Source organism: Zingiber officinale, chromosome 8A, assembly GCF_018446385.1.
Source record: "Zingiber officinale cultivar Zhangliang chromosome 8A, Zo_v1.1, whole genome shotgun sequence".
In the NCBI taxonomy this organism is placed as follows: Eukaryota; Viridiplantae; Streptophyta; class Magnoliopsida; order Zingiberales; family Zingiberaceae; genus Zingiber; species Zingiber officinale.
In genome coordinates, this window is record NC_056000.1 from 14,994,195 (window position 1) to 15,009,306 (window position 15,112).

The window sequence follows — 15,112 nt, forward strand, 5'->3', positions numbered from 1 at the left end:
TATAAAATCATTGTATATCATGAATTATTTAATTCAATCCTTATAAAACACAATTTAAATGTGTCATACATATTGTCTATATAAAAACAAAAATCCTATAAAACTCCATTTGTTGTGTTGGTTGTTGTCGGACTGAAGGTGTTAGGGGTCACCGAATTTAGTGGAGAGTTGCTTCTCAACGTGCTTGAGATTCCTGCAGCACTGCTACAAGAAACGAAATAGAAAAGAAAATGGTTACTTAAATTATGGAAATGGAAATGAAAATCCAGATCAAAGTGCCCATGAGATTAGGATTTAAACACAATTGCATTGTATTAAATCACCCTGAGAAACATACACATAATTCATCTCTTAGTAAGATTATATTCTCGAAAGAATGAATTATCTAAAATTAAAATATCTATTATACATTTAATACATGTTCCTTCTATTCTTCACCATCCATTAAGTTCATATTTCAGTAAATGACAAATAAGAGGATTCAAATCTCAAATAGTAATGTTACACATTCATCTACACGAAGACATACATCCTAATTGAATCCATGAGTTGGCTTAAGAAAGTCCAATCTAGTTTGCAAATCTAAAACTGATAAAAGCATGACACCAAACTCATAGGAGAGCTACTGAAGTTGTAACTTTGCAATGATAATTACCAATGTATGAGTCTAGGTGTCGAAACTTCTCGAATCTTGTTTCTGCTTCTTCAATTAGCCCATCAATGTGGTCTAGATCCTCTTGTGAATTTAAACCATAATATATCTTAGTATTCTTATCGGTAACTGAGAAAGCACAATAATGACTTTAGTAGTGTAACAAAATGAATTATATGAAACCATAAACAATATCACAATTAACAGTAAAATAAAGTGAAATTATATCTACGATAATGAGACATTTATATTTTACTATTGTACTTCTAATATTTCAGATGTTCGTATATAAATCAGAGTATATATGAAATTCACAGGTGGCTTTGGAATCTCAAAATTGGGTTGGGTTTCCAAGGCCTTCAACAAGGCATATATCATAAGGTACACCAAGTACAAGTGCTTCTTTATTGATGCATCATGGTTCTACGACGTAGTATTTACAGTTTGATCTGAAAAGCATGAAGGAAAAAACATTATAAAACCTGAACAAAATGAAAAAAATATGGAATAGTACAATATTCTTCAAGAAAACTTTACCTCATCTACAAGTTTCATATCTGTGTTGGCAGGATCAAAATTCTATTTATTCTTCACACTCATGCTGCTATATATACATATCCACAAATATTTACATGGACTAATTAATTAGGAGCCACCATTGACAACCTGACTCCTGGCAATTCAAAACAAGTTACATGAAATGGAAAAAGTTGCTATCTCAAAAGATTTAATACTGCACTGTAACAAAATTTGATAAAAAGCATAGTGACAAAGTGAGAAATTCTTAATATGATTTTCAATTTTAAAAACACAGCAATACAAATACATACTCATTGGAAAGCACCTTCCTGAGTTTCATTAAGAAGGGTCATCCAATCTGGTTGGAACTTAAGCGAGCTTTTGTGTTCAAGCAGTTCTCTAACCTGTGTGAATGACCCAAAACCAATTGGAGGAACAAATGATCCAAGATGAGTACTTCAAGAAGACAGTCTAAAAGTGCACAAGTACATAAAGTCTGATAATGATAAAATGATATATCTTTTGCTGATTAGCATTGGTATTCTTAATGAACTTATTGAAATTTCTACCACGTGCAAAATTTGTTGACCAGGAGAAATGATAGAACACACTCCGTGCTGCCACTCACGTATTCCAAAAAAGAGTGAAACCAATTCGAGAGAAAAGAAGAAAGCAAAGTCTACTTCAAACAAAATTAATCTGAAGAAAGAATAGTTTTACCAAACAAATTGAGGACCAATATCTGAGATGGCCTTCTACCAACCAGCTGACCAAACCTTGGGGCCTTCAACAGCAATAGCAAATGGCGTGGGTATCAAAGGAATCAAGAAGGAAGAATCAGCGAAGACGAAAAACCCAATTTGTTTTGCATACCGAAGTTAGGGATTTCCAAAAACCCAAGTCAGTCTTGGGCGGTTCGGTAACCCTAGCAGCCCAGAAGACAAGCATTATGAGGGAGTCGTTATCGAGGGAGATCATGGAGGTCAGCCAAGGGTAGGGGAAGACGTTGAGAACCTTCTTGTTGTAGATGTTGAACACCACGTTCAGCATCCACCACGTCACGAAGTAAAATCTGTTCTTGACCTTCTGCGCTGTCGTTGATCGGCCATCTGAGCCCTAACGAGCCGAGGAGCCCCCTTGGAAGTCTCTGCAAAGAGCCATCCCTCCTCCATCAGATCGATGATCAGGGTATCGATCTCGTACAGCGATCCGCACTTAGACAAGATGGAGATCATCTCTGTGTAGAGGTTGAGATCAATGTAATACCACTGCTCACTTCGCGCGGTAATGAAGGCTTTCAAGGCGAGGTGTGACTGGTCCTGGCTTTTTAGATGGGATTTTGACAGAGATTCGAGGATGATGAGTCAAGAAGGAAGGAGTACGATAAGAGGATAGATTTCTTTTAGATGTTGATTTGAATGGATTTTATCTATTTAAAATTAAGATTCATTCAAAATTAAGAATTCTTATGTAGTTGATCATCTTTTGATCTATAATTTATGGATTAAAAGATCTCTACTAAGAAGAAAAGAGGTAAAGATGGCGACAAGCGAAAAAAAAAAAGGTGAAGATGAATTTTAGAGTTTTGGAGATGAGTTTTCGTTAAAGGAGATATTGGCATAGTAAATTAGGTGATATAGTGTTAAAAAATTATTGTTGTGAATATTAAAAAACACTCATAGATAATATTTTTTAAAAACTTTGTCTTTCTATTAAAAAAAATATGCAACATTTATTTGAAAAAAAAATATTATCTTTAATAAAAAAATATAAAACATAGATAATGCTTTTCATAAAAACGTTGTAAAACAAAACAACATTTTTTTTAAAAAAATATTATCTTTTAATATTATGAAATCTTATTTTCTTATAGTGCTCACAGCCCGACTAATTTCTTATGTGCAATAAATAATTTTGGACAGCTACTCAAATAATAAAATCATACATTAATAATTTTGATTTTAAAATTCAATCATGCATCAGTATTAATCAGGCATTCGGTATTAGTAATTATCAGCCAATATTTTATTATATAGTATTTACAAATGATCTCCTAAGAATTAGGGATACGCACCTAACGGGAATAATGGATTATTTATTAGATCTGGTGATCTGCTTGAAAGCCGAATAGATGAAATTATTGATGAGGTGGCTTGAATGTTGACAGAGGGGGGACTGCGAGTTGAAAACCATAGGTCTATTCATATCACACAGAGAGTCAATGGAAATATTAGAGCTAGAATTAAAGAGGAGGTCCTTGGTGTAAATACTCTGATGTTCAAACCAAAACCGACCAAAAATGAGAGAGAAGATGAATAATATAATAGTAGTATGGATACGTGCGCGCACGTACGTCGTTAACAGAGTGGACCCCTTTTATAATGGTCATTATAACCACCGCAATGATGAAGCGTTAGAGAATGTTGGGTGTTATAATGTCGGGTGGTGGAATATAGAAATGCTATGTTGTAGGAATATGTCAGAGTAGTAGAATATTCTTTGACAAGTAGCTGTTATTTTATAATAGATTCTTGTCGGCTTCCAAAGGGACCAACAATTATAATTGCAAATTGATTGGAGTTGATTGCAATGTTACCAATTTTATTATTTGGTTAAATCCTAACTTAACTTGGATTGATGTACATCAAAAAGGGAAGATTATAAGTATCCCGGGTTGATTTTGATGTGATCAACCAGGTTAAGTTAGTTTCTACGGATTTGATGTCTTGTGTTTAAATGTACAGAGACTTAGGAACATATGAAGTCGAGCGGAAGATCCAATGAGTGAGAAGGATGGCACGAGAAGTAAGTTAACTGTTGGTTGTTACTCGGAATATCGTACCGGTTTCTCTATATAAAAATTTTGTACAAGTCCTAAACTTTTCCTAACAACCTATTGTGTTCTTTAGAAATTAAATTCGGAATCGCAAACAAAACTTAACATTATTGATTTTAATTTTAACTTATCTGTTCTTAGAGGTTTAGACTTGGATCGCAAACGATATTTAACATTATTGATCCAAATCCACCCATGTTACAAATTCGATTAAATATTTATTTCAGAGATCGACTCCCAGGTCAAACATAGCGAGACACTAGACCTTCTTGGGTATAGGATCATCCACCACTACCTCGACAAAGCCTTTCAAAGAAATTAAATATTTAATCTCCTTATAGTAACCCTATGTTTAACCATTAAGAACGATCGAATCACAAGATCGAAAAAACAAAAGAAACACAAATTCGAAACCTATAATCACTAGCCTTTTGTGTTTGATATTTCAAGATCTAAACAAAAGGATGAACTAGTTATGATGCGGAAACTAATAACTAGTTATACCTTATGTAGCTTATAGACCTCACAATTTTCTGTCGTATTTCTCTTCTTATTTCGGATGTCGTGTGGGCGACGATCTACCGAGATGAGAATCCATCCAAGCTTCCTTCTTCTCCAAGCAAGTTTCGGCCACCAACAATCTTCAAGTGATGAAGAACTTTCGGCCACCAACCAAGCTCCAAGGGATGCTACGAAACAAAGCCTCCTATTTCTCCTTCTTCCTCTAGCAAGATCCAGCCACCACCAAGCTCCTTGAGATGAAGATGTCACCGGCCACACAAGGAAGAAGAATAGGAGAAAAGTGTTGGAACCCCAAGGTTGGTTTTGGTGTGATCAACAAGTTAAGTTAGGTTCTGTTGTTTTCTAACCTTGTGTCTAAGTGTGCAGGAGCTTAGGAGCACAGGTACTCGAGCGGAAGACGTAGCTAGCGAGAAGGACGGCACGCGGTGCGTCCGAGGGACGAGGCGCTACGGAAGAGTACACCGGCGGACGAGAAGGAAGGGCGCGCGATGGTTCCGAGGTACGAAAGTCGGAGCGGAAGATTGCTCAGGGAGCAAGAGACGCAGCTAGCGCGAAGGTCGGCACGGGGTGCGATCGAGGGACGAAGTCTGCGGATGAGTACGCTGGTGGACGAGAAGGGACACGCAGCAATTCCGAGGGACGAGAAGCCGGAGGGAAGCACGCTCGAGAAGACCGGAAGATGGGTTTGGGTGAGCCCTATTCCGGATGTCAGAGATCACCCAATCAAGTGGATCCGGAGCAGAAGACCCGGACCGAGACGGGGACTTAACGGAGAAGTGGTCCCGGACAAAAAGTCAACCGCAGTTGACTTTTTGCTCCGGGGCGCCCGGAACCAATCCGGGCGCCCGGAGCTGTCCGGGGCGCCCGGAATGCTTCCGGGCGCCCGGACCCTGATTTTGACCAAGATCGCGATTTACGTGATCTGAACGTTGGGGGATAAAACTTTATCCCCCCAGGGCGCCCGGAACCCTTCCAGACGCCCCGACCAAGGCTATAAATATAACCTTGGTCCAGAAGCTCTTCATCAGTTTAGAAATTGTAAACAACACTTGTGTGCTTCCACTGTTTAGATTAGCTTCTGTCTTTCTGTGCTTACACTGCTGTAAACGAGGCTTCTCCGCCTGAAGGAGCTCTTAGTGCGATCTTCATCCTTGGATTAACAACCTCCCCGGTTGTAACCAAGTCAAATTCGGTGCCTCGTTTTTATGCTTTATTTTCTGTTTAATCTATTTTTTATGTGTTAGCTTAATCATACGAGAAAGGGTTGTGTTTGATTTTTCAGGGCTATTCAACCCCCCCTTCTACCCGGCCGCATCGGTCCTACAAGTGGTATCAGAGCCGAGGCGCTTCAGGAGAACTAACCGCCGAACGAAGCAACAAGATGGTCGGATCCAACATCCACGCACCAAAATTCGAAGGGGACTTCGCTAGCTGGAAAAATTGAATGGAGGTATTTCTTGAAACAGATTATGATTTATTACTAACAATGGAATTTGGCTATGAAGCACCAGAGGGCAAAGCAAGAAATCAATGGTCAAAGAAGGAGCAGGCTGACCACGTGGCAAACAAGAAAGCAGAATTCCATCTACTAAGTGTACTTCCAACACAAGAAGTCAATCGAGTCGGTACCTACAACTCAGCAAAGGAGCTTTGGGAGAAATTCCTGGAGTTACACGAAGGAACATCCGAAGCCAAACTTGCAAGACGGGATTTACTTCGTAACCAGCTTACAAACCTCCGATTTGAAGAAGGTGAAACAATTGCACATCTACACTCGAGGATTCAGGAACTCATCACCAGACTTACGAATCTCGGAGAAGAGGTAAGTAATCGAGATTCGCTAAGGTATGCCCTAAATTCCTTTCCTAGAAACTCAAAATGGGCATCACTAGTAGATGCCTTTTACATTTCAAAAAATCTAGAAAAAATTTCATTAGACGAATTCTTTTCAACTTTTGAAGTGCATGAGTCAAGATGTGCAGGTCCGAAGGAGCCCAAGAATAATGTCGCCCTTAAAGCTTCGAGAGACGAACCTGAGTCAGAATCTTCTCTCGACGACGAGGAAATGGTAATGATGGTAAGACGATTTAAAAATATTTGTAAATCTAGGAAATCTAACCATCCGCAGGGAAGAAAGAAAAGAACCATCGCTGCTACCATTGCGATGAAGAAGGGCACGTCAAGGACAATTGCCCTAAACTGAAGAACAAAGGGAAGGACAAGGGTAAGAAGCCTATCCAAAAGCGCAAGGCCCTAAAAGCGACGTGGGACGATACGTCGTCGGAATCGAAAGTCGAGGAGTTCTCCGGGCTCGCGTTAATGGCGAGTCATCAAGACGACGACTGCGAGTCAAGCTCTTCCGAAATGAGCATCGAAAGCATCGATGAAGGGGGAGCCACGTCCGAAGAGAGCAGCAGTTCAGGGGGAGAAACCGACAACGAGATCGGCAAGGTAAGTGAGGTACGATCTCTTCCTCCTGATAAAATGTTTAAATTCATTAAAATTTTAACAAAAGATTGCTGCAAATTAGAAAATGAAAATAAAGATTTAAAAGCAATATTAGTCACATCTTGTCCGTTAGAAATGCTAGATAAATCAAATTTAGAAAATGAAAAATTAAAATTAGAAATTCAAAATTTAAAAATTCAAGTAGAAAACTTGAAAAACTCTGCTTGCTCATCTAAAACCAATTTTAGAAGGTTCAATAATTTGAATTGGTATTATAGATATCACCAGGGACAAATTAAAAATATCTCTAGAAAATATGTCCCTAAGAAATTTTTAGTTAATCCAGTAGGTTGGAACCTTTATTGGGTTCCTAAATCTTGCTTGGTGTAAATTTTAAAATCAAAGTTAGCGCTTTAAGTGAGAAAATTAAACAAAAATTTCTTTATGGGCTTTGACTAGAAAGTGGTTGTTGCTCCAATAACCAAGAAGGTCTAGTGCCTCGCCACTGCCTGGAAGCCAAATATTGAAATAAATATTTAATTAATAAAGCATTAATACTAGAATTATTTAATGCTTTAAAAAGTTATTCAAACATGTTTCAAAATTTTGACATAAATTTTTTTTAAATAATTAATTTTTTTTAAAATTCTATTTTCAAAAATAATTTTTACTTAGAGTGTTTAGAAAAATTTTCAAAAATTATTTTTTCCTAAGTTAAAATTTTACTTAGAGTTTTTTCTGCTTTTATTGATTCAAAAATATTTTTCAAAATATTTAATTAAGTTTTATTGATTGCAAAATTCTTTTTCTAACTTAGAATCTTTTGACTTAGAAATTTTTTTTAAGGTAGCTTTTCAAAATTTTCTATGTCTTTAACCCTTAGATTTTTTTTTGAACCCTATTTTTTTTGTGATCAAAGGGGGAGAAGGATAAGTATAAGTCTAGGGGGAGGTAGCCTAAAACCATTTTTTTTCTCTATCTTTGTGCACTAAATTGTAAATTTAGTTAGTTTATTTTTTGTCTAGTTAACCCTAACTTAACTTGGGTTGATCACACCAAAAAGGGGGAGATTGTTGGAACCCCAAGGTTGGTTTTGGTGTGATCAACAAGTTAAGTTAGGTTCTGTTATTTTCTAACCTTGTGTCTAAGTGTGCAGGAGCTTAGGAGCACAGGTACTCGAGCGGAAGACGCAGCTAGCGAGAAGGACGGCACGCGGTGCGTCCGAGGGACGAGGCGCTGCGGAAGAGTACACCGGCGGACGAGAAGGAAGTGCGCGCGATGGTTCCGAGGTACGAAAGCCGGAGCGGAAGATTGCTCAGGGAGCAAGAGACGCAGCTAGCGCGAAGGTCGGCACGGGGTGCGATCGAGGGACGAAGTCTGCGGATGAGTACGCTGGTGGACGAGAAGGGACACGCGGCAATTCCGAGGGACGAGAAGCCGGAGGGAAGCACGCTCGAGAAGACCGGAAGATGGGTTCGGGTGAGCCCTATTCCGGATGTCAGAGATCACCCAATCAAGCGGATCCGGAGCAGAAGACTGTTGGTTGCTACTCGGAAAACCTAGAGGTTCCACTGTACAAAAATTTTGTACAAAGGTCTGAACCTTTTCCTAGCTACCATGTGTTCTTTTAAATTAAATTTTGAATCACCTGCGGAACTTAACACGTTTGATCCAAAACTTAATCTATTTGTTCTTTTAGGTTTTGACTTGGATCTCCTGCGGAACTTAACACGTTCGACCCAAGTCACCTTAAGTTATTAATTCCATTAAATATTAATTTCCATAATTGGTTCCCAGTACTGACGTGGCGAGGCACATGACCTTCTTGGATATGGGAGCAACCACCACCGACTAGACAAAACTTTTTATGGAAAGTTAATATTTAATTTCCTAAAATAACTTTAGGTTAACCGAAAAGAACAATCAAATTACAGGGAAAAGAAAAACAAAAGAACACTATATCGAAAACAAATTTGAAACTCTAGAATCGTATGCCTCTTGTATTTAGTATTATTTCCAAAAATAACTAGTATGATGCGGAAAGAAAAAATACTAGTTATACCTTTTAGAAAAACCTCTTGATCTTCTATCGTATTCCTCTTCTAACCTCGGATGTTGTGTGGGCAACGATCTTCCGAGATGAGAAACCACCAAAGCACCTTATCCTTTCTTCAAATTTCGGCCAGGCACAAAGCTTCCAAAAGATGAAGATCTTTTCCACCAACCAAGCTCCAAGGGATGTAGGCTTTCTCTCCTTCTTCCTCAAGCTAGATCCGGCCACCAATTAAAACTCCATAAGCATGAAGAGGTTCGGCCACAAAGAGAAGAAGAAGAGAAGAAGGAAGGGCCGACCACACCACCAAGGAAAAGAGGAAGAAAAATAGAATAGAGTCGTTCACCTTGAAGCATCCTCTACCCCCTCTTTTATAATCCTTGGTCTTGGCAAATAAGGAAAATTTAATAAAAATTTCCTTAATTCTTTTTCCATTGAAAAGAAAAATTATTTAATAATTTTCTTTTTCAAATACAATGGCCGGCCACCTCAAGCCCCAAATCAAGGAAAGTTTTAATTAAAACAAGAATTAAAACTTCCTAATTTGTTTCCGGAAATTTATAAAATTTCTCCAATAATTTAATCCCTTCATGATTGGTTTATAAAAAGGAAATTTAATAAATTAAAATATTTCTTTTAAACATGTGGATAAAAAGAAAGTTATTAAAATCTCTTTTAATCTACAAATAAGGAAAGATATCAAGTCTTTTCTTAATCTTTTGTAAAAACTAATAAAAGAGAATTATTAATTTTTAAACTTTCTTTTAAATCATGAACATGGTTAAAAAAGAAAGTTTTCTTAAAATTTAAAATCCTCCTTTAATCAACAAATAAGGAAAGATTTCAAATTTTAAACTCTCTTTTAAACATGTAGATGATTTACAAATAAGGAAAGTTTTTACAAAAAATTAAAACCATCCTTTTAAACTACAAATAAGGAAAGAGATTAATCTCTTCTCTTAATCTTTTGTAGAAAGCTATAAAAGGAAATTTTTAATTTTTAAACTCTCTTTTAAAATCATGATATCCACATAAGAAATAATTTTAATAAAAATCCTTTTTAATATTCTAGTGGCTGGCCACCTAAGCTTGGGACCCAAGCTTTGGCCGGCCACCTACATGACTCATCCACTTGATCTTGGCCGGCCCTAGCTTGGGTTCCAAGCTAGCTTGGCCGGCCCCATTGGATAGGGAAGAAGGTGGGTATGCGGTGGGTATAAATCTCTATATACTAGAGGCTACGATAGGGACCGAGAGGAGGAATTGGTTTTGGTCTCCCGATGAAATTAAGCATCCTGTGTTCGCCCCGAACACACAACTTAATTTCATCAATAATAATTCATTCCACTAAAGAACTATTATTGAACTACCGCACCAATCCCAAATTACATTGTGGGCTCCTTCTTATTATGAGTGTGTTAGTCTCCCTGTGTTTAAGATAACAAATGTCCACTAATTAAGTAAGTTACTAACAACACACTTAATTAATATCTAGCTCCAAGAGTAGTACCACTCAACTTCATCATCATGTCGGACTAAGTCCACCTGCAGGGTTTAACATGACAATCCTTATGAGCTCCTCTTGGGGACATTCTCAACCTAGATTACTAGGACACAGTTTCCTTCTATAATCAACAACACACACTATAAGTGATATCATTTCCCAACTTATCGGGCTTATTGATTCATCGAACTAAATCTCACCCATTGATAAATTAAAGAAATAAATATCAAATATATGTGCTTGTTATTATATTAGGATTAAGAGCACACACTTCCATAATAATTGAGGTCTTTGTTCCTTCATAAAGTCAGTATAAAAGGAACGACCTCAAATGGTCCTACTCAATACACTCTAAGTGTACTAGTGTAATTATATAGTTAAGATAAACTAATACCTAATTACACTACGACCTTCCAATGGTTTGTTCCTTTCCATCTTGGTCGTGAGCTACTGTTTATAATTTATAAGGAACCAATAACATGATCTTCTGTGTGTGACACCACACACCATGTTATCTACAATATAAATTAATTGAGCAACTACATTTATCATAAATGTAGACATTTGACCAATGTGATTCTTATTTCTAGATAAATATTTATACCAAAAGCTAGGCTTTTAGTATACACTCTAACAAAGACCCGGACCGGGACGGGGACTTAACGGAGAAGTGGTCCCGGACAAAAAGTCAACCGTAGTTGACTTTTTGCTCCGGGGTGCCCGGAACCAATCCGGGCGCCCGGAGCTGTCCGGGGCGCCCGGAATGCTTCCGGGCGCCCGGACCCTGATTTTGACCAAGATCGCGATTTACGTGATTTGAACGTTGGGGGATAAAACTTTATCCCCCCCCAGGGCGCCCGGAACCCTTCCAGGCGCCCCGACCAAGGCTATAAATATAGCCTTGGTCCAGAAGCTCTTCATCAGTTCAGAAATTGTAAACAACACTTGTGTGCTTCCACTGTTTAGATTAGCTTCTGTCTTTCTGTGCTTACACTGCTGTAAACGAGGCTTCTCCGCCTGAAGGAGCTCTTAGTGCGATCTTCATCCTTGGATTAACAACCTCCCCGGTTGTAACCAAGTCAAATTCGGTGCCTCGTTTTTATGCTTTATTTTCTGTTTAATCTATTTTTTATGTGTTAGCTTAATCGTACGAGAAAGGGTTGTGTTTGATTTTTCAGGGCTATTCAACCCCCCCCTTCTACCCGGCCGCATCGGTCCTACAAAAAGGAGGAAGAGAGGGCCGACCACCACCAAGCTCCTTGAGATGTAGATGTCGCAGGCCACACAAGGAAGAAGAATAGGAGAAAAGGAGGAAGAGAGGGCCGACCACCACCAAGGAATAGAAGAGAGGAATACTATATCATATGTTATGAGGTGAGGCACCTCTACCCTCTCTTTTATATTCCTTGGTCTTGGCAAATAAGGAAAGTTTTATAAATAAAACTTCCTTATATTCCTTGCCAATGTTTAAGAAGGAAAATTTTATTAAAATTTTCCTTTTAATCCCTTAATGGACGACCACCACCATCTCCTCCAACCAAGTAAAGTTTTAAACACAAAATTAAAACTTCCTAATTTGTTTCCAGAAATTTTTTAAAATAAAATTTTCTTTTTTAAAATTTCCTTCATGGTTGGTTATAAAAGGAAAGTTTTATAAATTAAAATCTCTCTTTTAACATGTGGATGATTATAAAAAAGAAAGTTTTATCAAAAATTAAAATCTTCCTTTAAACTACAAATAAGGAAAGATATCAAACATTTTCCTTAATCCTTTGTAGAAAGCTATAAAAGGAAAAATTTTAATTTTTAAACTCTCTTTTAAATCATGACTTCCACATAAGGAAAGATTTTTTAAAAAATAAAAAACCTTTTTTTTTTATTATGTCCGGCCACCTACTTGGGCTCTAAGTTAGGGCCGGCCACCTACTTGCTCCATCAAGGCTTGATCTTGGCCGGCCCTTGCTTGGGCTCCAAACTTGGCTTGGCCGGCCACCTTAGGATGGGTAAGAAGGTGGGTATAGGTGGGTATAAGACTTTATAAATAAGAGGCTAACATAGGGACTGAGAGAAGGAATTGGTTTTGGTCTCCTGATGAACTTGAGCTTCCTGTGTTCACCCCGAACACCCAACTCGAGTTCATCAATAATAACTCATACCACTAAAGAGTTATTATTGAACTACCGCACCAATCCCATATTACTATATGTGCTCCTTCTTATCATAAGTGTGTTAATCTCCCTGTGTTTAAGATATAGAATGCCCACTAATTAAATAAATTACTGACAACTCACTTAATTAATATCTATCTCCAAGAATAGTACCACATAACCTTATTGTTATGTCGAACTAAGTCCACCTGCAAGGTTTACATGACAATCCTTATGAGCTCCTCTTGGGGACATCATCAACTTAGATTACTAGGACACATTTTCATTCTATAATCAACAACACACCATTTAAATAATATCATTTCTCAACTTATCGGGCTTATTGATCTATCGAACTAAATCACACCCTTTGATAAATTAAAGAAATGAATATTAAGTATATGTGTTTGTTATTTTATCATGATTAAGAGCACACACTTCCATAATAATAAAGGTCTTGTTCTTTTATTCAGTCAGTATAAAAAGAACTTACCTTAAATGGTCTAACTCAATACACTCTGAGTGTACTAGTGTAATTTTATAGTCAAGATAAACTAATACCAAATTACACTACGACTTTTTCAATGGTTTGTTCCTATCCATCTTAGTCATGAGAAACTGTTTATAATTTATAAAGAACTTATAACATGATCTTCTGTGTGTGACACCACACGCTATGTTATCTACAATATAAATTAATTGAACAACTACACTTAGCATATAAATGTAGACATTTGACCAATGTGATTTTTTATTTCAAAATAAATGTTTATAAAAAGCTAGGCTTTTAGTATACACTCTAACATTGACAAGTTCGGTGCATCTGAGGGACAAAGAGTTGTGAAAGAGTACACCGGCGGAAGAGAATGACCCACATGACACTTCTAAGGGATGAGAGGTCGGGAAGGAAGTCTGCTCAAGAAGGCTAGAGTTGGGTTTCGGTGAGCTCAACTCTGGATGACCGAAGAATCACCTAAGTGATCATAGCAGCAACCAAACAAGTCAACACAAAGTTAACTTATCCATGCACTCGAACTAGTCCGGGTGCTCGGACTAGCTTGGGCCAGAAAAGACGCCCTTTTGGAGATGTTGTAGCGGGGATAAAATTTTGGTCCATCTCAGCAATATTCGAGGTCCCCAAATCGATCCAGGCGCCCGGGCATGAATAAGAGACTTATCACGAAGCCGTTGAGGAGCCGTTGCAGAGCAGATAAGGCGCCACAGTGGAGGCGCCTAGAACTCGCTATTCATCAATATCTATGTTTCGACCAAGTGAGCTATAGATAGAACCATGGTCCTCTTCATTCTATACAACACACTATATTTGAATTCTGTTATTTGTTTTTATGCTTTCAACAATTGTAAGAAGCTACTCCACTTTCATGAAAGGAGAATTTTTAGCAAGCTTCAACTATCTTGGATTAACAATCATCTTAGTTGTAACTGTTGGAGAGGATCGTGCAGCCGGCTAGAAGGGGTGTTGAATGGACGGCACCCCCAAATTGTTTGCTCCCTACGTATTCGTTAGCACAATAGAATACAAAGAATACGAATACGAAAGTCAATCTAAAGACAAGGAAAGAAATCAAACCAAACTACATGATCATTTAACGTGGTTCGGAGATTAGGGCTCCTACTCCATGGCTGTCCGTAAGGTGGACGATCTCTATCCGTCGGTGGATTAGCCCCCGGCAAACTCCGGCTATCTCAAGTCACTTCTTGTGAGTGGAGAAACCTCACCACAAACACATCGAGACCTCTTGGATTCCACAAACACTTGAGAGCTTTTGGTGGCTACTAATTAGGGTTGACCACCTCTAATTTCGTCACCTTTGCCGACCATTCCAAGCTCCTTATTATAGAGCTTGAAAGAAATCAGCAAGCTGATTTGCCCGTTACCAGTCGATTGGTCCTTGCACCAGTCGACTGGTGTCAGCCCAATGGCTATCTACCAGTCGACTGGTCTCAGGACCAGTTGACTGTCCCAGTCATTTCGGGTATAGAGAGCTTCTGTGCTCACCACCAGTCGACTGATCCCAGTACCAGTCGACTGGTACAACCCTATACCTAGGGTTCCCATTCCGAGTACATTTCTCTCAGCATTCGGACCCTCACGACTCACTTGACTCTTCTTTACAACTTTGACCTCTTGCCTTCAAACCTACTTCCTTTGGCTCTCATCCCTCGGATGCATCCAAGCTCATGACTCGTCCCCAATGTCATCCTTCGCGTATGCCTAGAAGTCGCTTCCCTCGGCCCTTGTCCTTGCTGCCTTGTCCACGGTCCCTCGGATGCATACAAGCCCGCGGATCGTCCCCAATGTCATTCTTCACCGGACCCAAAGCCATCAAACTGAGTCACATGTGTATCCTGCAAACCTGCACACTCACATACACATATCAAATAACAATGGTAAACCTAACTTAAACCT

The 15,112-nt window shown here is 38.4% G+C and overlaps 1 long non-coding RNA gene across 1 annotated transcript; it reads right to left on the minus strand.

The window, feature by feature from the left end:
• Window positions 1-698: 698 nt before the first annotated feature.
• LOC122008820 lies at window positions 699-1,304 on the minus strand. The gene is made up of 2 exons (XR_006119383.1): window positions 1,190-1,304; window positions 699-1,101 (listed from the first exon to the last, which is right to left on the minus strand). It is a non-coding gene; the product is annotated as an uncharacterized LOC122008820 (long non-coding RNA).
• Window positions 1,305-15,112: the final 13,808 nt, after the last annotated feature.